At 53.3% G+C, this 26,805-nt stretch overlaps 1 protein-coding gene and 3 non-coding genes across 4 annotated transcripts in view; 1 reads left to right on the top strand and 3 right to left on the bottom strand.

The window, feature by feature from the left end:
- The window catches only part of LOC127031107 (zinc finger protein 707-like), a 769,794-nt gene that overhangs the window by 627,258 nt on the left and 115,731 nt on the right, over nucleotides 1-26,805 (bottom strand). The gene's annotated exons all lie outside the window — the stretch shown is intronic.
- On the bottom strand, nucleotides 18,648-18,719 carry TRNAC-GCA (transfer RNA cysteine (anticodon GCA)). The gene has a single exon. It is a non-coding gene; the product is annotated as a tRNA-Cys (tRNA).
- TRNAP-AGG (transfer RNA proline (anticodon AGG)) lies at nucleotides 20,472-20,553 on the top strand. The gene has a single exon. It is a non-coding gene; the product is annotated as a tRNA-Pro (tRNA).
- Nucleotides 25,334-25,415, bottom strand: TRNAS-ACU (transfer RNA serine (anticodon ACU)). The gene has a single exon. It is a non-coding gene; the product is annotated as a tRNA-Ser (tRNA).

The raw sequence follows: 26,805 nt of genomic DNA, 5'->3' as shown, positions 1-26,805 counted from the left end.
GCTACCCCTCTGATAAGTGACAACATGTGGCCACAAAGGATAATGCACAGAACTTTTGCTGCATGGTGCAACAGTGACACATTGTGGCCATGCAGGGTAAGGCACTATCGATTTCCTGACTGGAGATAAAGTGACACCGTGTGGCCACACAGAGTATTGCACAGAACATTTCCCACATGGAGCAACAGTGACACTGTGTGACCACCCAGGGTAATGCACAGAGTATTTCCCGCATGGAGCAACAGTGACACTGTGTGGCCACACAGGGTAATGCACAGAGCATCACACCTATGTAGAGGCTGTAGAGATCCCTAGGGGGCTTAGGGGTCGTGGGGGGCACAGATAGCTACGTCTAGGCTGGAGGCATTCCAGTGGGGATTAGGGGCTTAATAGGGGACACAAATATCTACATCCGGGCTGGAGAGGTCCCTGGACGGCTTAGGGGGTTGTGGTGAGCACAGACACATACGTCCAGGTTGTAGTGGTCCCTAGGGGTTAAGGGAGCTGGTGAGGGGCACAGAAACCTACGTATGGTCTGGAGTGGTCCCTGGGGGATTTAAGGGGTTGTGGTTGCGCAGATACCTATGTCCCGGTTGGAGGGGGCCCTGGGGAGCTTAGGGGGTTTGTGTGGCATATACATAGGTACAACCAGGCTGGTGGGGTCCCTATGGGTCTTAGGGAGCTTGTGGGGGGCATAGATACCTATGTCCAGGCTAGAGAAGCTGTGGGGAGGGCTTAGGGGGTTCCTGGAGGTCACAAATATCTACGTCCAGGCTGGAGGGGTTCTGGGGGTATTAGGGAGTTATGGGGGGGCAGAGATACCTATTTTGATGCTGTAGGGTCCCGGGGTTGCTTTGAGGCATTTTGAGGTACAGATACCTACGTCCATGCTGTAGGGGTCGCTAGGAGGATCAGTGTGTTCGTGAGAGTGCACAGATACCTACATCTAGGCTATAGGGATCCTGGGGGGGCTTAAGGGTTTGTGAGGGGCACAGATACCTTCATCCAGGCAAGAGGGGTCTTGGGGGCCTTAGGGGGTTCATGTTGGGCACAGATACCTGCGTCTAGGCTGGAAGGGTTCTGGGGAGCTTAGGGGGGTTGTGGGGAGCTCAGATAACTATGTCGAGGCTGGAGGGATCCCATCATGGCCTAGGGGGTCTGTGCAGGCACAGATACCTGCGTCTAGGCTGGAGGGGTTTCGGGGATCTTAGGAGGGTTGAAGGGGCACAGATACCTATGTCGGTGCTGGAGAGGCCCTGTCGTGGCTTAGGGGATTCGTGGGGTCAGAGATACCTACGTCTAGGCTGCAGGGGTCCCGTGGGGGATTAGCTGTGTTGGGGGGGGAACAGATACCTACGTCCCGATTGTAGGTGGCCCTGGGTAGCTTAGGCGGTTTGTGGGGGTCGCAGATACAAACATCCATGCTGTAGGTATCCCGAGGGTCTTTGTGGGGCTTTAGGGGTCACAGATACCTACCTACAGGCTGGAGGGGTCCTGTGGGTCTTAGGGGGTTTGTGAGGCGTACAGATGCCTACACCTGGGCTTGTGGGTTCCCTGGGGGGCTTAGAGGTTTGTGAGGAGCACAGATACCTTTATCCAGCCTAGATGGGTCCCAGTGGGATTAGGTAGTTGTGGGGGGCACAACCTATATAAGCAGAAGCAGGATGAACTCTACCCTGACATCTGGTGGTGAATTATGGCGAATGTGGAAAAGAATTTCAGGGGCTGATCGTGTTTGCATTGGCACACCCACTCCGCCTGACATGGCCACGGCAGCCTGGGATGGTTGCTTTGGCAGCTGTGGTATCCCCAGTTTATTTGTTGTTGGGGCATGAGATGTGGAGTGTTGTCACCGTGACTGTGTGGATGAGGAACTGTGAAACTGCTTTGAGACAGTGATTCTCACCATCAATTGAGTGGCACTCGCTAGACAAGGGAGTGGGCTCCTTGAATGAACCAGAAACACCAATTGCATCTTTTTCTTTTTTAACAAGTGAGTAATAGAGCTGATTTTTCATTCTCTTAAGAGTTGAAATTCCAGGTTCCTGAACTGAAATCACTGAAAAGCTGTGCTAATTAGTGAAGGAGTCTGAAACTATATTGCAGAGTAGAGCAGCTGATGAAAAGGAGCAGTTTGTGAGATGATTGGAGTGGCCTATAGAGTGAGATGAGTCCAGCAGTTTTTAGGGACAGCTGGAGCAGATCACAGGTTGGCTGGCAGACCGAAGCAGCTGGTGAGGAAGGCGGAAGTAGAATCCCACGGAGAAGCAGGGCAGTCGGTAGTGGACCATGTAAGGTGCCCCTTTCTACCCAGGCTGGTGGGGGAAAACCCTGGAGATAGGCTCTTGAACTCTGGGGCTGCGGGACTGTGGGTGATTTTGGGGTTGCTGAACTCTTGAAACATTTGAGGTATCGGACTTTGGAGTCTTGGGGTGATTTGGCGATTGCTGGAGTCAAGAGCCCAGGGAAAAGGACACGACCTAGTTGAGTGTTTTCCCAATTTAATGCTATGTTGTTTATCTCACATTATTAAACGTTTTCTACTACACCCAGACTCTGTGCTTGCAAGAGGGGAAGTATTGCCTCTTAGAGGCACCTAGGGGTGCATATGTAAAATTGTCCCATGTCACTGGGTGGGGGCTCGAGCTGGTTTGCATTACGTTGTAGGGAAGGGATTCCTATGTATTGAACCCCGTCCTTACTGCTATCAATTCAGTTTGGCAGAAGGGTTCCACCTACGTCCAGGCTGTAGGGATCCCTGGGGGGCTTAGCGGGTTCGTGGGGGGCACAGATACGTAGGTCCAGGCTGTAGGGGTCACTGGGGGGTTAAGGGGTTTGATGAGGGGCAAAGAAACCTACGTACAGGCTGCAGGGGTCCCAGAGGGGCTTAGGGGGTGTCACAGAGTGTGGTGGAATCCGGCCCTGCACTCCTCTTCCTGGGACACACCCTGACTCAGCCAGCCAGTAAAACAGAAGGTTTTTTTGGCCAACAGGAAGGAAGGATACAGCAGAACTCTTGGGCACAGCCAGGACCCCTCAATCGAGTCCTTCGGGGGGTTCAGGAAGCTTAGTTCCCAGTTTGGGATTCCCTGCATTCCAACAACCCAGCTCCAAACCAAAACTGAACTAACTCCATCCAGCCGACCCCTTCCTGTGTCCAGCTTCCCGGGCAAAGGTGCTGACCCCCTCCCCGCTGCCTAGCTTGAGTTACAGGCTTAGGTCCTGGCCCTCACCTAAAGTCACCCGCTGCTGTCCCATCCCCCACACAGACAGTCCCCACTCCATCACAGTAATGCCCAGAGCATTTCCCGCATGGAGCAACATTGACACCGTGTGGCCACGCAGGGTAATGCACAGAGCATTTCCCTCACGGAGCAACAGTGACACCGTGTGGCCACGCAGGGTAATGCACAGAGCATCACACCTACGTAGATGCTGTAGAGCTCCCTGGGGGACTTAGGGGTCATGGGAGGTACAGATAGCTACGTCCAGGCTGGAGGCATTCCGGGGAGGCTTAAGGGGGTTCATAGGGTCACAGATACCTACGTCCAGGATGGTCGGGACCCTGAGGGAGTTAGTGGGGTTGTGGGGGGCATAGGTACTTGTGTCCAGGCTGTAGAGGTCCTGGTGGGGATTAGGGGCTTCGTGGAGGACACCAATACCTACGTCCAGGCTGGAGGGGTCCCTGGACGGCTTAGGGATTTGTGATGAGCACAGTGGTCCCTGGGGTTTAGTGACTTGATGAGAGGCATAGATACTTATGTATGTCCTGGAGGGTCAATGCGGGGGCTTAGTGGTATTATAGGGGACACAGATACCTACGTCAAGGCTATAGGGATTCTGGGGGGTCTTAGAGCATCAGGGGGGCACAGGTACCTTCATCCAGGCTGGAGGGGTCCCGGGGAGCTTAGGGGGTTTGTGGGGGCACAGATATGTTCGTCCAGGCTGGAGAGGTTCCGGGGAGGATTAGGGGCTTTTGCGGACAGGAGAGATAACTATCTCCAGGCTTTAGGGGTCCCTGGGGGGCTTAGGGTTTTTTTGGGAGGCACAGATATCTATGTCCAGGTTGGAGTGGTTCCTGTGGGGTTTAGGGGGTTCCTGGGGGGCACAGATACCTAGGTCCATGCTGTAGGGATCCCCGGGTGGATTAGGGGTTTTCTGCAGGGCACAGATACATACGTCTAGGTTGTAGTGGTTCCTGGGAGGCTTAGGGGGTTTGTGGGGAGCAGAGATACCTATGTGCAGGCAATAGGGCTTCCAGGGGAAATTAGTGTGTTGGGGGGGCACAGATACGTAGGTCCTGGCTGGAGGGGTCCCGGGAGGGGCTTAGGCAGTTTATGAGGGGCACAGATACCTGCATCCAGGCTGGAGGGGTCCTAGGGGGGCTAAGGGGGTTTCTGGTGGGCACAGATACCTCTGTCCAGGCTGGAGGATCCCTGGGGGGCTTAGTGGGTTCGTGGGGGGCACAGATACCTAAGTCCAGGCTGGCGGGTCCAGGGGGGTCTTATAGGGTTCGGGGGGGTACAGATACTTATCTCTAGGCTGTAGGGGTCCCTGGTGGGCTTAGGGGGGTTTGAGGGCCCCAGATACCTAAGTCCATGCTGTAGGCGTCCCTACAGGTGCTTATGGTTTCGTGGGGTGTACAGATACTTATGTCCAGGTTGTAGGAGTCCCAGGAGGGCTGTGGGGGTACTCACTCACTCACTTACGCCCGTCACCCCAATTGGGGTATGGGCCGCCAACAACAGATCTCCAGAGTCCTGTATTCTGGGCCATTCATTCTAACTGGTTCCAGGTATAGCCCATTTTTTTGCTATCAGCCTGAAGGTCACGTCGCCAGGTGTTTCTTGGACGGCCTCTTTTCCGCTTGCCTTGGGGGTTCCACTGCAGTGCCTGTCTGGTGCCTAACGTTCCATGCGCCTATGGTAATCCTCCTGGTTGCAAGAAGGGTAATCGGCTTAGTGGCTTCCTCATGGCTTTTACCACCCAGCGTCATGCATCTTCGAATTGAAGACTCTTCTTTTTCCAGGGTAAAAGTCTCTGTTGTCTCTATTTTTGGCATTTCTGTAGCGGGTTGATTTTTTAGGAGGTGGAGTTGCTAGCCCCACGCCCAACCCTCCTCCTTTAGCCTGACTTGGGACAGGCAGATGGCCCCAAAGGACCTCTCTGGTGGAATTTGTGGAGGTACAGATACCTACATCTAGGCTGGAGGGGCCCTGAGGGGCATAGGGGGCTTGTGGGGGCACAGATACCTAGTTCCAGGCTGTCAGTGTCCCAGGGAGATTAGGCGGTTCACTGGGGGCTCAGATACATCCAGGCTGGATGTGTCCCGAGGAGCTTAGGGGGTTCGTGGGGTGCTCAGACACCTGTGTCCAGGCTGTAGGGATCCCTGAGGGCTTAGGGGGTTCGTGGGGGTCACAGATAGGTACATCGAGACTGAAGGAGTGGCTGGGGCATTTAGGGGGGTTGTGGGAGCACAGATACCTATGTCCAGGCTAAAGGGGTAATGGGGGTGCTTAGGGGATCAGGGCGGACACAGATACCTACGTCCAGGGTCTAGGGGTCCTGAGGGGATTGGGGGTAGAGGGGGGAACAGATGCCTACGTCCTAGCTGGAGGGGTCCTGGGTGATTTAGAAGATTTGTTGGAGTCACAGATACCTATGTCCAGGCTGTAGGGGTTCCTGGGGCATTAGGGAGTTTCTGGGGGTCACAGATACCTACGTGCAGACTGGAGGGGTCCCGGAGGGCTTATGAGATTTATGGGGGTCACAGATACCAATGTCCTGGCCGTAAAGGTCCGTGGGGGGCTTTTTGGGTTCGTGGGGGGCACAGATCCCTACATCCAGGCTGTAGATGTTCCCGTGAGGATTAGTGGGCTTATGGGGGGCACAGATACCAACGTCCTGGCTGTAGATGTTCCTGGGGCACATAGAGGAGCTGTGGTCGCACATAACCCTACATCCAGGCTGTCGGGGTCCCGTGGGGGATTAGGGGGTTCGTGGGGAGCTCAGATACCTACATCCAGGTTGGAGATGTCCTGGAAAGGATTAGGGAGTTTCTGGGGTGCACAAATACCTATCTCCAGGCTGTAGGGGTCCCTGTGGGCATTATGGGGTTTGTGGGGCGCAGAGATAACTATGTCCCATCTTTAGGGGTCGCTGGGGAGGCTTAGATGGTTTGTGGGGGGCCCAAATACCTATATCCAGGCTCGAGAGGTCCCTGGGGGGCTTAAAGGGTTTGTGGGTGGCACAGATACCTACGTCCAGGCTGTAGGGGTCCCGGGGAGCCTTAGGGGATCCTGGGGGGAACAGATACCTAACTTCAGGCTATAGGGGTCCCGGGGGTGCTTAGGAGGTGGGGGGGGCAGATGTCTATGTCCAGCCTGTAGGGGTCCCTTGGGAGGCTTAGGGGATTGTGGGGGTAAAGATACCTACATCCTGGCTGAAGGAGTCCTCAGGGGGTTCGTGTGGGTCAGAGATACCTAAGTCCAGGCTGTAGGGGTCTTGGAAGGCTTAGGGGGTTTCTGGAGGTCACAGATACCTCCGTGCAGACTAGACGGGTCCCAGGGGGATTAGGAGGTTTATGGGGTGCACAGATGACAACTTCCAGGCTGTACAGGTCCCTGGGGGGCTTAGGGGGTTGTGGGGGGGGCACAGATACCTATGTCAAGGCTGGAGGGGTCCCTGGAGGGCTTAGCAGTTCATGGGAGCACAGATACCTACGTCCAGCTGAGCTTTTCCCTGGGGGCAGCCTGCGGGCAGCTGCGATCAGCTGTTTGCTGGGCAGGCTCCACTCAACTGCTCCCCTCTTCCTGCTCCTGCAGGGGCTGAGTGAGTCCCCCCCCAACAAACAGCCTCAGGGTTTGGGGTGGGAGGTTAGGGGGAGGAGAAGCGATACAATACGGTAATAACAGTAATAATGATAATTACTGCTGGCAGGAGAGGTGAGGCATTTTAGAACTCATTACTCAAAGAACTCAATTTAATCATAAGGCAGAAATAAAATGATGAAATGCACAGACCTGTTAAAAAGCTTCCGAGACGGGAACTTCAGCCCCACATCTTCTGCCAGGGTCCAGGGCTTCTCCTCCATGCCCCAGGGTGGCTCCTTTCCCCCTTCATCCCCCCCCACTGCAGCTCCTGCAGGGGCCCGGGGCTTCTCCTCCCCCCCACCCCCTCCCCAGCATGGCTCCAGCCCAGTTCAGGGCTTCTCCTCCCCCATTCCAGCTCGGCTCCTCTCCCCCCCGGCCCCCTGCCATTATCTGGAGCTTCTCCTCCCCCCAACCTATCACTGCCCCCAGCCCCAGCCTAGCGAGGCTCCCTGGGGCACCCAATGCTGCTGTGGCCAGAGCGGAGCCTGGCGGGCAGGGAGCAGCGATTCACGAGGAGGCCATGGCAGAGCCATCAGCCCGAGAGGTGAAGGGCAGCCCCAGGGAGCGGGGCGGGCTGTGCTGCTGCTGGACCCGCACCCCCGCCCACCCCGACCCCTGAGGCTGTTTAGGGGGGGGACTCACTCAGCCCCCGCAAGAGCAGGGAGGGGGGAGCAGCTGAGCGGAGACTGCCCAGCAAACAGCTGATAGCAGCTGCACGCAGGCTGCTACCAGGGAAAAGCTCAGCTGGACGTAGGTATCTGTGCCTCCCACAACCCCCTAAGCGCCCCAGGGACCTATACAGCCTGGAAGTTGTCATCTGTGCACTCCATAAACCTCCTAATCCCCCCGAGACCCGTCTAGTCTGCACGGAGGTATCTGTGACCTCCAGAAACCCCCTAAGCCCCCCAAGACCTCTACAGCCTGGACGTAGGTATCTCTGACCCACAAGAACCCCCTGAGGACTCCTTCAGCCAGGATATAGGTATCATTACCTCCACAACCCCCTAAGCCCCCCAAGGGACCCCTACAGGCTGGACATAGATATCTGCACCCCCTCCGCCTCCTAAGCACCCCTGGGACCCCTATAGCTTGAAGTTAGGTATTTGTGCCCCTCACGATCCCCTAATGCCCCCCGGGACCCCTACAGCCTGGACATAGGTATCTGTGACCCCCACAAATGCACTAAACCCCCAGGGAGCCCTACAGTTTGGACGTAGGTATCTCTGCCCCCCACAACCCCCAATCCCCTCGGAACCCCTACAGCCTGGACTTAGGTATCTGTGCCCGCCCCGACCTCTAAGCACCTCCGAGACTCCTACGGCCTGAAGTTAGGTATCTGTGCTCCCACAACCTCCCTAAGCCCCCCAGCCACCCCTCTAGGCTGGACATGGGTATCTGTGCCACCCACGAACCCTATAAGCCCCCCAGGGACCTCTCGAGCCTGGATGTAGGTATTTGGGCCCCCCACAAAACATCTAAGCTTCTCCAGCGACCCCTAAAGATGGGAGATAGTTATATCTGCCCCCATGAACCCGTAAGGCCCACAGGGACCCCTACAGCCTGGATATTGGTATTTGTGCACCCCAGAAACTCCCTAATCCTTCCCAGGACATCTCCAACCTGCACGTAGGTATCTGAGTTCCCCACGAACCCCCTAATCCCCCCCCGGGACCCCGACAGCCTGGATGTAGGGTTATGTGCGACCACAGCCCTTCTATGTGCCCCAGGAACATCTACAGCCAGGACGTTGGTATCTGTGCCCCCCCATAAACCCCCTAATCCCCACGGGAACCACTACAGCCTGGACGTAGGTATCTGTGCCCCCCACGAACCAGCAAAGCCCCCCAGGGACCTTTACAGCCAGGAAATTGGTATCTCTGCCCCCCATAAATCTCCTAAGCCCTCTGGGACCCCTCCAGCCTTCACATAGATATCTGTGACTCCCAGAAACCCCCTAACGCCCCAGGAACCCCTACACCATGGACGTAGGTATCTGTGACTCCAACGAACCTCCTAAACCACCCCGGACCCCTCCAGCTAGGATGTATGTATCTGTTCCCCCCTCTACCTCCAATCCCTTCGGGACCCCTAGACCCTGGATGTAGGTATCTATGTCCGCCCCTATCCCCTAAGCACCCCCATTATCCCTTTAGCCTGGACGTAGGTATCTGTGCTCCCACAGCCCCCCTAAATGCCCCAGCGACCTCTTCAGCCTGGACGTAACTATCTGTGACCCCCACGAACCCCCTAAGCCCCCAGGGATCCCTACAGCATGGACACAGGTGTCTGAGCACCCCATGAACCCCCTAAGCTCCTCGGGACACATCCAGCCAGGATGTATCTGAGCCCCCAGTGAACCGCCTAATCTCCCCGGGACAACGACAGCCTAGACCTAGGTGTCTGTGCCCCCCAAAAAACCCCTATACCCCCCAGGACCCCTCCAGCCTAGGTAGGTATCTGTACCCCTACAGCCCCCCTGGGACTCCTACAGCCTGGAAGTTCGTATCTGTGACCCCCACGAAACCCCAGCCCCCCTGGGACCCCTCCAGCCTGGACATAAGTATCTGTGCACCCTATGAACCCATAAGCACCTGTAGGGACGCCTACAGCATGGACTTAGGTATCTGGGGCCCCCCAAAACCGCTTAAGCCCACCAGGGACCCCTACAGCTTAGAGATAAGTATCTTTGTCCCCTCAAAGCCCATAAGCCCCCCCGGACCCCTCCAGCCTGGACTTAGGTATCTGTTCCCCCCACGAACCCGCTAAACCCCCCAGGGACCCTCCAGCCTGGACGGAGGTATCTGTGCCCCCCACAACCCCTATGTGCAGAGGAACCCCTCCAGCCTGGAGGTAGGTATCTGTGCCCACCAGAAACCTCCTTAGCCCCACAGGGACCGCTCCAGCCTGGATGCAGGTATCTGTGCCCCTCACAAACTGCCTAAGCTCCCCCCCGGGAACCCTCCAGCCTGGACCTATGTATCTGTGCCCCCCCCAACATACTAATTCCCCCTGGAAGCCCTATTGCCTGGATGTAGGTATATCTGGCCCTCACAAACCCCCTAAGCCCCCCCAGGAACCCCTACAGCCTAGATGTACATATCTGTGCCCCCCAGAAATCCCCAAATCCCCCCGGGGACCCCTACAGCATGGGTCTAGGTATCTGTGCCCCCCAGGAACCCTCTAAACCTCCCAGGAACCACTGCAACCTGGACATAGATATCTGTGCCTCCCAAAAAAACCTTTAGCCCCCAAGGAACTCCTAGATTCTGGAGATAGGTATCTCTGCTGTCCGCAAAACCCCCTAATCCTCCCCAGAACCTCTTCAGCCTGGACATACATATCTGTGCCCCCCACAAACCCGCTAAGCCCCCCGGGACCCCTCCAGCCTGGATGTAGATATCTGTGCCCCCCAACAGCCTAAGCGCCCCCCCAATCACTATACCCTGGACATAGGTATCTGTGTCCCCTACAATACCACTAACCCCACCCAGGGACCCCTCCAGGACATACAGAGGTATCTGTGCCCCTCACCAAGTCTCTAAACCCCCAGGGACCACTGTGCTCACCACAACTCCCTACACCGTCCAGGGACCCCTCCAGCCCAGACATAGGTACTGCTGTCCTCCACGAAGCCCCTAATCCCCACCAGGACCTCTACAGCCTGGATGCAAGTACCTATGCCCCCCACAACCCACCAAACTCCACCCAGGGTCCCGACCATCCTGGACGTAGGTATCTGTGACCCTACGAAACCCCTTATGCTCCCCCGGAATGCCTCCAGCCTGGACGTTGCTATCTGTACCTCCCATGACCCGTAAGCCCCCCAGGGATCTCTACAGCCTCTACATAGGTGTGATGCTCTGTGCATTACCCTGCGTGGCCACACGGTGACACTGTTGCTGCATGCAGGAAATGCTCTGGGCATTACCCTCCATAGCCACACGGTGTCACTGTTGCTCCGCGAGGGAAATGCTCTGGGCATTACTGTGATGGAGTGGGGACTGTCTGTGTGGGGGATGGGAGAGCAGCGGGTGACTTTAGGTGAGGGACAGGACCGAAGCCTGTAAATCGAGCTAGGCATGGGGGAGGAGATCAGCACCTTTGCCTGGGATGCTGGACAAAGGAAGAGGCCGGCTGGAGGGAGTTGAGTTATTTTAGTTTCGGTTTGGGGCTGGGTAGTTTGAATTCAGGGAATCCCAAACTGGGAAGTAAGCTTCCTGAACCCCCAGAAGGACTCGAATGAGGGGTCCTGGTTGTGCCCAAAAGCTCTGCTGAGTCCTTCGTTCCTGTTGGCCAAAAAAACCTTCTGTTTTACTGGCTGGCTGAGTCACTGTGTGTCGCAGGAAGAGGGGTGCAGGGCCGGATTCCACCACACTCTGTGACACCCCCTAAGCCTCCCCGGGACCCCTGCAGCCTGGACGTAGGTATCTGTGCCCCCACCAAATCCCTGACCCCCCCCCCCCCCAGGGACCCCTTCAGCCTGGACATAGGTGGAACCCTTCTGTCAGGCTGAATTGATAGCAGCAAGGACAGGGTTCAATACATACGGGTCCTTTCCCTATAACGGAATACAAACCAGCTCGAGCCCCCATCCAGTGACATGGGAAAGTTTTACATACACACCCCTAGGTGCCTCAAAGAGGCAATACTTCCCCTCTCGCAAGCACAGAGTCTGGGTGTAGCAGAAAACTTTTAATAATGTGAGATAATCAACATAGCATTAAATTGGGAAAACACCTCAACTAGGCCATGTCCTTTTCCCTGGGCTCTAGAGTTTAGCAATCCCCAAACCACCCGAAGACTCCAAAGTCCAATACTTCAAATGTTTCAAGACTCCAGCAACCCCAAAATCACCCACAGTCCCGCAGCCCCAGAGTTCAAGAGTCTATCTGCAGGGTTTTTCCCCTGCCAGCCTGGGTAGAAAGGAGCACCTTACATGGTCCACTGCCACCTGCTTCTCCATAGGATTCTGCTTCTATTTTTCCCACTAACTGCTCAGCTCGGTCCACCAGCTGACCTGCTCTAGCTGTCTCTAAAAACTGCTCCACTCACCTCATTCCATAGACCACTCCAACCATCCCACAGACTGCTCTTTTTTCCCAGCTGCTTTGCCTCATTAGTTAACACAGCTTTTTAGTGATTTCACCTCAGAAACCTGAATTTTCAACGCTCAACAGAATCAAAAATCAGCTCTACTATTCAACTGTTAAAAGAAAAGAAGGTGCAATTGGTGTTTCTGGCTCACCCAAGGAGCCCACTCCCTTGTCTAGCGAGTGGCACCCAATTGATGGTGAGAATCCCTGTCTCAAAGCAATTTCACAGTTCCTCATCCACACAATCAGGGTGACAACACTCCACATCTCACACCTCAACAACAAATAAACTGGGGACATCGCAGCTGCCAAAGCAACCATCCCAGGCTGCTGTGGGTGTGTCAGGTGGGGTGGCTGTGCCTATGCATACACGATCAGCCCCTGAAATTCTTTTCTACACTCGCCATAATTCACCACCAGATGTCAGGGTAGAGTTCATCTTGATTCTGCTTACATAGGTATCTGTGCCCCCCGCAACCCTCTAATCCCACTGGGACCCATCTAGCCTGGATAAAGGTATCTGTGTTCCCCACAAACCTTTAAGCCCCCCAGGGTACCCACAAGCCCAGATGTAGGCATCTTTACACCCCACACACCCCCAAAGACCTACAGGACCCTTCCAGACAATAGGTAGGTATCTGTGACCCCCAGAGCCCCACAAAGACCCTCGGGACCCATACAGCATGGATGTTTGTATCTGTGACCCCCACAAACCGCCCAAGCTATCCAGGGCTCCCTACCATCAGGACATAGGTATCTGTTCCCCCTGCAACACACCTAATCGCCCCCGGGACCCCTGCAGCCTAGACATAGGTATCTCTGACCCCACGAATCCCCTAAGGCACGACAGGACCCCTTGAGCATGGACATAGGTATCTGTGCCCCCACAACCCTCCTAAGATCCCTGAAACCACTCCAGCCTAGATGTAGGTATCTGTGCACCCCACAACCCCCCTAAGCCCCCGGAACCCCTACAGCCTAGACACAGGTATCTGTGCCCAAAATGAACCCCCTAAGGTCCCTAGGACCCCTCTTGCCTGGATGAATGTATCTGTGCCCCTTATAAACCCCTTAGCCCCCCCAGGATCGCTATAGCCTGGACGTAGGTATCTGTGCACCCTCACGAACCCACAGATCCTCCTAGCGACCCCTACAGCATGGAAGTAGGTATCTGTACCCCAGAATGCCCCAAAGCAACCCCAGGACCCCTACAGCTTCGATATAGGTATCTGTGCCCCCCCATAACTCTCTAATACCCCCAGAACTCCTCCAGCCTGGATGTAGATATTTGTGGCCTCCAGGAACCACTTAAGCCCTCCCCACGACTTCTCCAGCCTGGACATAGGTATCTCTGCCCCCCACAAACCCTCTAAGACCAATAGGGCCCCCACCAGCCTGGTTGTAGCTATTTGTATGCCATACAAACCCTCTAAGCTCCTCAGGGCCCCCTCCAACTGGGACGTAGGTATCTGCGAAACCACAACCCCTTAAGTCCCCCAGGCACCCCTCCAGACCATACGTAGGTGTCTGTGCCCCTTACCAACTCCCTAAACCCCCAGGGACCACTACAGCCAGGACGTATGTATCTGTGCTCACCACAACCCCCTAAGCCGTCCAGGAACCTCTCCAGCCCAGACGTAGATATTTGTGTCCCCCATGAAGCCCCTAATGCTCATTGGAACCCTCCAGACTGGACGTAGCTATCTGTGCCCCCCCATGACCCCTAAGCCCTCCAGGGATCTCTACAGCCTCTACATAGGCGTGATGCTCTGTGCATTACCCTGCGTGGCCACACAGTATCACTGTTGCTCCGTGAGGGAAATGCTCTGGGCATTACTGTGATGGAGTGGGGACTGTCTGTGTGGGGGATGGGAGAGCAGAGGGTGACTTTAGGACCGGATACGTGCTCAGCCTGTAACCTGAGCTAGGCAGGGGGGAGGGGGTCAGCACCTTTGCCCGGGAGGCTGGACACAGGAAGGGGCCGGCTGGAGGGAGCTGGGTTACTTTAGTTTCTGTTTTGGTCTGGGTGGTTGGAGTTCAGGGGATCCCAAACTGGGAACTAAGTTTCCTGAACCCCCAGAAGGACTCGATTGCGGGGTCCTGCTTGTGCCTCCAAGCTCTGCTGTATCCTTCGCTCCTGTTGTCCAATAAACCTTCTGTTTTACTGGCTGGCTGAGAGTCACTCTGAGTCCCAGGAAGAGGGGTGCAGGACCGTACTCCCCCACACTCCATGACAGACCCTAAGCCCCCCCGGGACCCCTGTAGCCTGGAAGTAGATATCTGTGCCCCCCACCAAACACCTAAGACTCTTGGAGACCCCTCCAGCCTGAACTTAGGTATCTGTGCCCCCCACAAACCTCCTAAGCCCCCCAGGGACCTATACAGCCAGGACATTTGTATCTGTACCCCATATAGACTCCATAAGCCCCCTGGGACACTCCAGTGTGCACGTAGATATATGTGCCCCTCAGAAACCCCCTAACACCCCAGGAACCCATACTGCCTGGACAACCCCCCTAACGCCCCCCGGGACATCTACAATCTGGACGTAGATATCTGTGACCCTCATGAAACCTGTAACCCCCTCCTGGGACCGATACAGCCTGGACATAGGTATCTGTGCCCACCCGAACTCCTAAGACCCCCTGGTACCCCTACAGCCTGGTATCTTGGGCCCCCACAAATCTCCTAAGACTCCCAGGGTGCCTCCAGCCTGGACATAGGTATCTTTGCCTCCCACTAACTCCCAAAGCCTCCTGGTACCACTACAGCCTGGATGTAGTAATTTGTGCCCCTCATGAACCCTCTAAGCCCTCCTGGGACCCCTAGAGCCTGGAGATTGGTATCTGTGTCCCCCTCATACTCTCTAAGCCCCCCAGGGACCCCTATGGCCTGGATGTAGGTATCTGTGCACTTCAAGGCCCCTAAAATCCCCCGGACCCCTACAGCCTGGATGTAGGTATGACGGTGCTGCCTGTGGGAGCCAGTTCAGGTCACTCAGTCAGGGTGAACTGCAAACAAAACAGGGCAGACAAATCCTAAATGCTGGTGGTTATTTCAGTACTTAGATTTACCAAGCCAGCACAAAACAGCTTCTGTAGTACCTCACTGGTTACTTAGAAGTTTAAACCACGCAGTTCCCTTAACGTACCCAGCCTCAGGCCTCCGTCCAGACACACCTGTCAGATATGATGATGATTCCTGAAAATCTTACTTCATCATATAAAAGAAAAGGTCCTTCCAATCCCAAAGGATCAGCCACATACCCAGGTTAAATTATAGCTTAGATCTTACCTAAAATACATGCTATAGCCAATTCTTATTAACTAAGCTAAAATTTATTAGAAAAGAAAAGAGAGAGAGTGTTGGTTAAAAGATTAGTAGACATATAGACTTGAATTCAATTCTTGAGGTTCAGATACACAGTAGAGATGAGCTTGTAGTTGCCAAAAGTCCTTTTAGAAATAGTCCATAGGCTATAATCCAATTTCCATATTCAGGGTGGCTCCAGTCAACGACTGGGGATCTCAATCCTTGTGGCTTAAGGTTTCCCTCTCTTGAAACCCAAAGCAGATCTGAGATGAAGAAGGATCGTGTCCCAGGTTCTTATACATTTCCAGCAGCCTTTCGGCCTGAGAAAACAATAGGCTTAACTCTCCTTCCAAACATCCTGGCAATTAGTACAGGATAATTTATTCATCAAACAGTTCAAATCCACACTGGAGACCTGCCCTACATGCCTGTGGGTCCCAATCTGGCTGACTCATTATACAAGGAGCACTTCCATGCTGGGCAAACAATGGTAGCCAATGAGGGAATGTATCAGATTCCAAGTTCAGACTGCAGGATACGTGAATGCTGACTCCCGAGGCTGTGGTTTAGTCCAGGCCTGCATAACTCGTAAAGTGGCAAGGGCAATATTACTCCAAAGAAAACAGCTGAGGGCTGAAACCTCACAGAACGCCCCCCAGCACCGCCCAGCCCCTCCGAAACACAACCCCCCCAACACCACCTACCCTGCAAAAACAACATCGCCAGCGCCTCCCAGGCCCCCCGAAACAATCCCCCCCCAAGTGCCGCCCGCCTAGTGGAAACAAACCCTCCTTCCCCAGCACCGCCCTGCCAAAACAGGGGTAATGAACCTTGCTAATATGTTATAGGGGGCCCCTAAGGTAGTGTAATTAAGGTAAAAGAAAACTGTCTCTTTGCTAGAAGTAGAATAAGATCTTCCCCCCACTTGGTAATCAGTTGCCCTGTTGACTGAATGAGGTGTGACTGAGGAAGGCGTGGAAGGCAGCACCTCCAGACAGCTGCAACCCTTGGCGCGGGGTTGGGAGCCAGAGTAGATCAGTAGAACAGGTCAGCCACTGACTCACCATTCACCTCCTCAGCCCCTCGCACACCTCCTCAACCCCCCTCCCCTGCTACTGGCTCACCTGCCCTGTCTGTCACTGCTCACCCACTCACCTCAGCCCCCACGGCTCACCTGCCTGCCCACTCGCTCGGCTCCTCAGCTCTCCTCCCCCACCGCCAGCTCACCTGACCCCCCTGCCAATGCCCACCCGCTTCCCTCCTCAGACCCCCACTCCCCCTGCTTACCTGCCCGCTGCTCACCTCTGTTCCCCCCCTCCCTGGCTCACATACTCACCCCCTGCCATTGCCCACCAGCTCGCCTCCTCAGCCTACCATCCCCGGCCAGTGATGAGCTGCCAAAATCTTAACAACCAGTTCCCTCCTCCCCCCACGTGGGGGTTGTGACCCACCCCTGCCCCTTGGGACTCCCGCCCCATCCAACTCCCCAAGTTCCTTGACGCCCCCCCGGGGACCCCTACCCCATCTACCCTCCTTCCCTGTCCCCTGCTGCTCCATCCAACCTCTCCTCTCATTCCTGATGCCCCCCGGGACCCTTGCCCCATTATACCACCCTTCTCCCTGTCCCCTGATGGCCCCTGGAACCCCTGCCCATGACGGTTCACACGGGAAGGCTGGGAGGGCTGAGAAGCAAACGGCGGCTTCGTGCTCAGGCCCAGGGAGGCAGAGGGGAGGTAGGTGAGCTAGTGTGAGGACCGGTTCCCCAGTGCCCCCCGCGGGTTATCTGCTGCGGTGCGGGCAGCCCCCATGCCCCAGCTCACCCTTTTCTGCAGAACTGCTGCCTAGCCATTCGGTCCCTAGTGTGTAACAGTGAATGGGATTCTTCCATCCTAAGTGCAGGATTCTGCACTCATCCTTGCTGAACCTCATCAGATTTCTTTTGCCCCAGTCCTCTAATTTGTCTAGGTCCCTCTGTATCCTATCCCTACACTCCAGGATATCAACCACTCCTCTCAGTTTAGTGTCTTCTGCAAACTTGCTGAGGGTGCAATCCACACCATACTCCAGATCATTAATGAAGATATTGAACAAAACCGGCCCCAGGACAGACCCTTGGGGCGCTCCGCTTGAAACCGGCTGCCAACTAGACATGGAGCCTTTGATCAGTGCCCATTGAGCCTACAATCTAGCCAGCTTTCTATCCATCTTACAGTCCATTCATCCAGCCCATACTTCTTTAATTTGCTGGCAAGAATACTGTGGGAGACCGTATCAAAAGCTTTGCTAAAGTCAAGGAATAACACATCCACTGCTTTCCCCTCATCCACAGAGCTAGTTATCTCCTCATAGAAGGCAATTAGGTTAGTCAGGCATGACTTGCCCTTGATGAATTCATGCTGACTGTTCCTGATCACTTTCCTCTCCTCTAAGTGCTTCAGAATTGATTCCTTGAGCACCTGCTCCATGATTTTTCCAGGGACTGAGGTGAGGCTGACTCGCCTGTAGTTCCCCGGATCCTCCTTCTTCCCTTTTTTAAAGATGGGCACTACAGTAGCCTTTTTCCAGTCATCCAGGACCTCCCCCGATTGCCATGAGTTTTCAAAGTTAATGGCCAATGTCTCTGCAATCACATCCGCCAACTCCTTTAGCACCCTCAGATGCAGCACATCCAGCCCCATGGACATGTGCTGGTCTCCAGTTTTTCTAAATAATCCCAAACCACTTCTTTCTCCACAGAGGGCTGGTCACCTCCTCCCCATGCTGTGCTGCCCAGTGCAGCAGTCTGGGAGCTGACCTTGTTTGTGAAGACAGGGGCAAAAAAAGCATTGAGTACACTAGCTTTTTCCACATCCTCTGTCCACTAAGTTACCTCCCTCATTCAGTAAGGGGCACTCTCTTTCCATGACTTTCTTCTTGTTGCTAACATACCTGAAGAAACCCTTCTTGTTACTCTTAACATCTTTTGCTAGCTGCAACTCCATGTGTGATTTGGCCTTCCTGATTTCACTCCTGGATGCCTGAGCAATATTTTTATACTCCTCCCTGGTCATTTCTCCAATCTTCCACTTCTTGTAGGCTGCTTTTTTGTGTTTAAGATCAGCAAGGATTTCACTGTTAAGCCAAGCTGGTCGCCTGCCATATTTACTATTCTTTCTACACATTGAGATGTTTTTTCCTGCAACCTCAATAGAGATTCTTTAATCCTTTAGAGGACTGGAACTGATTTCAGTGGAGGCACACGTTTGCTAGGTTTTTATGCATTTGCACAGGAAAATATTGAGTGTTTCCATTCATTTCAGGGATCCCTATTCAGTGGAACTCCTGAACATAAAGGAAATGAAATTATTTTTGTTGAAGGAAGAGATTTATAAAGTGGCAATAGGATTTGAACCAAGGACCCTTTGATTTGCAGTCAAACACTCTACCACTGAGCTATACCCCCATGACTGTGGTAGAGGTAAGTCTGTGATCTTAAAGATTTTGAAGGACAGGCCCTGCCTCAGAGATCTCCTGTTCTCTTCCCAGACCACAGTGCTTTTAAAAATGGGGTTTCATTAAACTTATAGATACATGGAGACACCACAGCTTGCACACCCACCCACATAGCTTCCCCTAGTGACATAGCTACCACCTCTCGGGGAGATGGATTAGCTACATGAACAGGACAGCTCTCTCCCCTCTGCTTAGAGCATCTTCATTCTTTATGAATAGGTAGGAAATAACCTCCTGAGTGGACAGTAACCAATTGATCAAATATTGCTGGGTCTGCATTCAATATTGTTAACTGGTCATACTGGGCTGGATGAGTAGGAGCATCACCAGCAGATTGAGGGAAGTGATTATTCCCCTCTACTCAGCAGTGGTGAGGCCACATCTTTTTTTTTTTTAATAAATAATTGGAGATATACCTATCTCCTAGAACTAGAAGGGATCTTGAAAAGTCATCGAGTCCAGCCACCTTCCTCCAGTAGCATGACCAAGTACTGATTTTTGCCCTAGACCTCTAAGTTGCCCGTTCATGGATTGAACTTATAACGCTGGGTTACCAAGCCAATGCTCAAACCACTGAGCTATTCCTCCCCTCCTTCTGAAGCATTGCGTCCAATTTTTGCCCTTCCGCTACAGAAACAAATTGGAGAGAGTCTAGGGGAGGGCAACAAAAATGATTAGGGGGCAGGGGACTTATGAGGAGAGGCTGAGAGCAGGGCCACCCGGGGGGGGGGGCAAGTGGGGCAATTTGCCCCAGGCCCTGCAGGGATCCCATGAGAATATATTATTCTATAGTATTGCAACTTTTTTTTTTATGAAAAGGGCCCCCAAAATTGTTTTGCCTCAAGCCCCCTGAATCCTCTGGGCAGCCCTGCCCACTCCACCCCCTTGACTCATTCTCCTCCCTCTGAGGCTCCACCTGTGCTCTGCTCTCACTCCCATTTGGCCACTCTCCCACCCCTGCTCTTTCTCTTTGACTGAGGCCTGCTAGTCCACCTTTTGCTCACTCCTCTCCTCCCTGAAAGCCTCCTTCTCTCTCCACCCCCGCCCCCAAGGTCTGCCTGCTATCCCCACCTCTCTGCCCTTCCCCTGAGACTCACCCTGCCCAAACCTCTCTGCCCCCTCCCCTAAGACCAGCCCTGCCCAGCACTCACATCTCTCTATCCCCTCCCCTGACCTGCCCTGTCCACCACCAACACCTCTTTGCCCCGCCCATGAGACCGGCCCTGCCCACCACTTGCACCTCTCTGCCCCTCACCTGAGGCCCGCCCTGTCCACCTCTTTCCTCGGTCATCTGTTGTTGTTCCTTGAAACATCAAGGATGGAATAAAAAGCTGAGTTTACTTCAGGGTGAGGAAAGAAAGGAGCCACCAACCCCCTGCAAAGCTCAGTGCCCCAGAGAAAACCTGCCCCCTGCTATTGCAATCCCTGATGTGCTGGGGATATGATGGTAAAGGAACTGTCTGAATGATCAAGGCAGGAAATGGGCAACAATCTACAGGAACGTCATTGACCACAAACACACTCTCCTCATGCTCCAGCCAGAAGGGAAATGAGCAGGAATTCTTGCAGTTCAGCCAGGGACACACTTACACAATGGCACAGCAGTGTGTGTGTTGTGGAAGCTGGGGTCTGAGGAAACAACTGGAATTGATCACTCAGTGAGAACAGAACTGGAGTGTAGTGAGAGACCCATCTCAAGCAAGTAGTTGTGGCCGACTGGTTATGGTGATGGACTAGGAATCCTTTGGGGTCTCCCTGCACAGGTTCAAATCCTGCCAACTACAGAGGAAGTTGTGGCCCTTTAGTTTCAACAGAGCTGGGTTTTGTCCCACTCTCAAACTGTGTCTACACTATTGGGTAATGTGGTTTTAAAGTGTTTGAATTAAACAGCTGTTGCATGTCCACACTATGCCCCTTGTGTTACCAGAGCACATCCAGGCTAGACTCTTGGATGGCCAAAGACAGCAGTTCATTGTGGGTAACTGTGCAACTGGCTGGAGGTGCTTTGGGAAGGGTTTGAAATGCCTCACAGGCTGGTACAGCATCACATGATGCAGGTTTCTCTATCCCATTGTTCCATGGGAATCCTACTACATTGCCAGCTGCTTTTCAACTGCAATGTGTTTGTGTGGGGGGGGAAGAGTGAGTGAGTGAGTGTGTGGCACACTGTCTCTAAGTTAAGACAGCTGCTGCAAGCAACCAGTCCTGAGGCAGGGGGAGGGGCACAGCCCCAACATCAGCCCCTGCTTCCCTCACTGGCTCAGCTCAGCACAGCAGTCTCTGTGACACACACACACTGCTGCCTGCTTAGCTCTGTGTCAGGGGTGCTGGAACAAGGGGGTTAGAGGGCCATGGCCCCACCACTCTTTACTGGCTGTTAGGACAAATGATGGAGTGGGGGGAAGGGTGGAGTCTTGGGGGGAAGAGGATTTCTGTGGGTGTGGCCTCTGGGGGAGGGGTGGTGTGAGTGTGGGTCCTTGGGGAAGGGGTGTCATGGGAGTGCCACAGTGCAGACAACGGTGCCCCCCCACCGTAAGGAAGCTCCCGCCCCCCCTGTTCTGTGTTTATAGAGCAGGAGAGAGCAGCCTTCCACTGCAGTGATTTCCTCCCCGGGGCTCTGGCCTCTGCAGGGAGCCCTGGGCCCCTTAAATCACCAGCTTGGGGAAGCCAGGCCGGGCTGGCACAGAGTACCCACTCTTGCCAGTACCCCACACTGGAACGTACCGGCTTTTTGTTAGTAATACAGGAAATTGGGGGCTAATCCTGAAAAGCTTCTTTGATGTAACTTACCCCCCTTGGCCTAAAATGTCCTGATGTAAAACCTGACTCCAAAGGATGGGGTGGGGGAATGTGTGTGAGAAATAGAGCAGAGGAGAAAACTGACCAAGTGTTGATTTGAATGATTTGTATTTCAAAAGTAACTTATTTTGATTGGCTTCCAAGTCAATTTCTGTGTAGGTGTGTTAGCAAAAAGAAGGTCAGAGAAAGTGTGGGCCCTTTACTGAATGGGGCAGGCAACCTAGTGACAGATGATGTGGATAAAGCTGAAGTGCTCAATGCTTTTTTTGCCTCGATCTTCACAGACACTGGCAGCACAGTAGGGGGAGGAGGTGAGCAGCCCTCGGTGGTGAAAGAACAGATTAAGGACTGTTTAGAAAAGCTGGACATGACCAAGTCCTCAGTTCCAGATCTAATGCATCTGAGGGTCCGGATGGAGTTGGCAGATGTGACTGTAGAGCCGTTGGTCATTATCTTTGAAAACTTGTGGTGATTGGGGGAGGTCTCGGATGGTTGGAAAAAGGCAAATCTAGTGCCTATATGTCTCCACTGCAATTTGAGTCTTGCAGCCCAAGCCCCATAAGCCTGAGTCAGCTGACCGGGCTTTGAGATAGGTGCCCTGGGTGTCTTAATCACAGTATAGACATAACATTAGGCTACATCTACAGTGCAATGAAGCAGCCACAGCTGGCACCTGTTACATTAATCAGAGTCATGCAGCTTGGGCTGTGAAGTTACAGTGTCCGTATCTCGGCTCAGGCTCTGTACCCTGCTCTAGGAGCCCAGAAGGTTAGGAGAGAGTTTAGCAAGTGGAAATGGTAAAACCACAATGAAGTATGGACTCATGGCATTTCTCCATTGTTCTATCTGGTTTGGGGCAGGGACAATGACACGTCCAGCTGCATTTGTTATTTCAAAGGGCAGTTTAGGATTTTCATTCTCACCCATGGTGCACAAAGCAGGACTCAACCCTTGGTGTAAACTAAACGAGCTGCCCACAGATTCTGGCAGCCACAATGAGCCTTTTGGTGTGAGATCTCAGACCTGCCCCTGTCCCAGAAGGAAGGGGTCATCTGTGACGGGCTGGAACACTGACCTCTCAGCTCTTAACTTCCAAACTTTCAGTAAGTCTATTATCAATGCCTGTGAGTGTACTTTAAACCATAAGAACAGCCATACTGGAATAAAGCTGCATCTAGCTCTGTGTTTTGTCCTCTGGCTGTAGCCAATACCAAGTGCCCCAAGAGCTACTCAGCAAGGCACCCCTGGGAGTTGAACCCAGGATCTCCTGTTTACAACACAAGTGTTTAGCTAGCTAAGCCATGATGCCTGTCTGTGGCTAAGGGGCACTGTCTGCGCACACCTGACTCCCTGCCATCCCCACCAGGGCCTGACAAGCTTTGCATGTGTTTGGATTCTGCAAAGCAGAGCAGCAGGTGACATTTTCCTTGCAAGCTGTGTGTGTGTAAATCTTTGGCCAGGTCTTCACTACAAAGTTATTTTAACTTCAGGTGTGTGAAAAACTCACAAGGCTCCCTCGGTCGGCACCCTTCTCCTCTGTCCCAACCCACAGCCCTCCTATTCCCAGTGCCCCTCAATCCCAACCTTGACAACAGGCCTAGAGCTTTTTGCAGCAAACTTAAAGAGACAAATTGTCAGTATAAATGCTGCTGTTCATTATATCACCATAACTGGCCTCCTCCAGTATCCCACAATGCCCGCCGTGAACTCACCTGCCCTGCATTCCTGCTACAGAGGCTGGGCCCCTCCCCTTTCATAGCTCCAGAACGTTCTGACAGCTGAGCTGCAAGCTACACCGGCATTGGTTTGCTATAACTGCATTGCTTGTGGAAGTGTAAATTTTTATACATCTAAGTAATGTAGTTACACCAACCTAATTTTGTAGCGTTGACCTGTCCAAATAAACACTCACACACCTTGGGAGTAAACCTTCCCCTGCTCCTCTGCTTTACAGAATCCAAACACGAGAAAAGTTTATCAGGACTCAATGGGGATTGGCAGAGTCAGGTGTGGGCAGACACAATTCTTTAAGTAACAGCAGGCACCATGGCTTAGCTAATTACAGCACCTGTTTTGTAAACAGGAGATCCTTGGTTCAACTCCTAGCGGTGCTTCGTTGAGTGCCTTTTGGGGCACCTGGTGTTGGCAACTGTCAGAAAACAAGATTCAGAGCTAGATGGACCTTTGGTCTAGCCCAGTGTGGCTTTTCTTATGGTTTAAATTACACTCACAGGCACTGCTAATAGAGTTACTGAAAGTTTGGGTGTTAAGAGCTGGTAGGTCAGTGGTCCAGTCCCCTCAGTGCAGTTTTACCATTTCCACTTGCTAAACTCCCTCCGAACCTGAGCCGAGACACGAACACTGCAACTTTACTATAGACCAAGCCGCCATGACCCTGATTACTGTGACCTGGGCCAGCCGTGGGTGTTTCATTGCACTGGAGACGTAGCCTAATGTTATGTCTACGCTGCGATTAACACACTCAGGGCACCTGCCTCAAAGCCCGGCCAGCTGACTCAGGCTTATGGGGCTTGGGCTGCAAGACTATAAAATTACAGTGCAGACAGATGGGACTTGAGCCCAACCTCTGAAACCCCCAGGAGGAGTGAGGGTTTCTGAACCCAGGCTTCATTGTGAACACATATATCCGGACTACAGTTTTTAGCCCCTCAGCTTTAGCTCCATGGGCCGAAGTCAGATGACCCAGGACGGCCATGCTGCCATCTTTATCCCAGGAGAGATAGACTCTACAGGTACGTCTCCATTGCAATGTCAGCCCTGGTGTGGCACGCTGTGCTCAAAGCACTACCTGGAAGCCCCATATTCACCACTCTCATATAATGATGATACGGTTTGTACAAAGTCTGCCTGGTGAGGTATCATTTCAAAAGTCTTGATCTGTTGAACACTAATATTGTGTTGGACTGTGTGTGTAGCATTGGTTGGGAAGTTATGAAGTTTGCTCTGTGTGTGTTACTGAGATATATTATGAGGTTGCGAAATGCCCACCACCAGCCTTTCAGGTGTGACAATGGAGGAGCCAGACTCTCTGCTGGCCCATTAAAAGGGATCCACGCTCCCAAGGACTATCCCAGGAACTGCGTACAATGCAGACTTCTCTGAGATAGCACAGTGACAATGGACACTGCTTGACTCACATCCTAGCAAAGGTACTTCCTAGCAAGTTGGAAGAAACTATGAAAGAGGGGAAGAGACATCATGAGTTGGCCTCTCTCCCCCACAACTCAACACCTGGAAACACATCTGGAGAACAAACACTGAACTGAAATAAATCAGAAGAGAATAATAATAATATATTCAAATCAAAATCTCCAAACAGACTAGTATTGGTTTCTCAGCAAAAATTTTCAGTTTGGGGAATTTTCTTTTCTCAGTCAGACTTGGTCAAGGGAAGTGGAGAAAAAATGTTTTTGAGTTGCTTCTTTCAGAACAGCCTGGCCTAGACACTAGCTCTGGTTCGCTGTTTTGATCTTGATCAGGATGGGGGTATTTTAATTATTTGGGAAGGTCCCAGGGTGTTTGTGGGAGATTATGAGGATGTTCCCTTTTGAGATAAAAACTAAGAAATACAGGACTAGAGATTTTTTTTAGAAATCTGAGATTTAGACTTTTATTTTGAAGCGGGGTGGGGGGGGTTAGATTCTGAGAAGGTTTTTTTTCGCAAGAAGAAAAATTGTTTGATCTGTCATTGTACCAAAGGGGGAGATGGTTGTCTATAAAAGAGGAGTGAAGACTGAATGTTTCCGATGAGGATGGGATTTGAACCTATGCATGCAGAGCATAATGGATTAGTAGTCCATCACCTTAACCACTTGGTCACCTCATCTGAGCTGTCAGGAAAGGAACAGAAGAGAAATCTAAGGCCGGAGAGATAGGGACGCAGGAGCTTTTTAAATACTAAGCATAAGCAGGGTCTGAATGAGCTCCCCCTCACATCTACTGAGGAGCTGGGGAAGACTTCAGGAACAGACCGTGTTTGCACAGACACAACTACTCTGCGTATGATGCGGCCGCTTCCCCAAATGACCAGTTTGGGATGGTGGTGGGTTACAAAATCACTTTAAGGATTGAGTGCAATGAAAGTTATTCTCCTTCCTGTATGAGTGAAGGGCAGCAGAACATACCTAGTCTGTCCTGACGGAGGGGTAGGTTGGGTGAGGAATAGCTTTTATGGACTGCAGAGAAGTGATTGAGGACACACCCCTAAACCAGTGGTCCCAAACATTCACATTGTGCCCTCTTAGCCATGGCTGTGGCCCTGGAAGCCACGATTGAGAACCGAGGCTGGGAGGAGTGGGGCTGTTGCTGATGGAGAGAGGGGGCAGACAGGGGTAAAGGGGTCGAGGCCGGGCTGGGAGCCAGAGTCTCAGGTGAGGTGGGGTTGGTGAAGAGCTGGGACAGAGTGGGGCTGAGTGGTGCTCCCTCCCTGCCCTCCATGGGGACTGGCTCAGGCCCTAAGGTGCCCCATGAATGTTCCTCTGTGTCCCCTAGGAGTCACGCCCACATTACAGGGAGCACTGAACCCTACTCGCTAAGCAGGGGCTAATGATGCCAAAGCCCAGGGAAAGGGAGAAACAAGTGCAGGGGCCCCAGCACAGAAACCATGGCCCCCAAAACCCTCTTCTGTCTGTGGCCTTCCTCTTTCAACCTTTCCACCCATGGCCCATCACAAGTCACATCTTTTTCCACTCCCCCTGCGCACTCATTTACTCCCCTCCGCCACACTGCAGCCCGAGGACCAGAGAAGCTCTGTAGCCCCTGGGCCATTAGCGGGGGAGTGGGAGGTACTCAGCCTAGGGCCGAAATGGGGGAGAATTTTCCAGGGGTCCAAATCAGCGGGGCACTCGGGCAGCATGCGGGCAGTGCAAAGGTGACGCTGCGGGTGTAGTGTCAGACACCGCTTCTGGGGGGACTCCCACATTCGCACGCGTGTAACCGGTGGAGGGGCATTGTGGGGGGAGGGGCAAGTGGTGACACAAAGATACATCTCACCCGACCCCAAAATCATTGTGCCCCATAGAGAGTGGGGGGGGAGCGAGGAGCAGCACTATGTGTCCATGCTTCTGGTCACTCCCCACATGGGGCGTGCTGTGAGGGGAGAATCAGAAGCTGCTCTCCTCTGCCCTCCTTAGCAGCCCGAGAGGAAAGTGACTGGATGCAAGGGAGCTCGTGATGGTCTCGCTTCTGCCCCCACATCCCACAGCCCCTAGGGGGCC

This window comes from Gopherus flavomarginatus, chromosome 11 (genome assembly GCF_025201925.1).
Source record: "Gopherus flavomarginatus isolate rGopFla2 chromosome 11, rGopFla2.mat.asm, whole genome shotgun sequence".
Classification (NCBI taxonomy): domain Eukaryota; kingdom Metazoa; phylum Chordata; order Testudines; family Testudinidae; genus Gopherus; species Gopherus flavomarginatus.
This window is presented reverse-complemented; position numbering and strand designations above follow the sequence as displayed.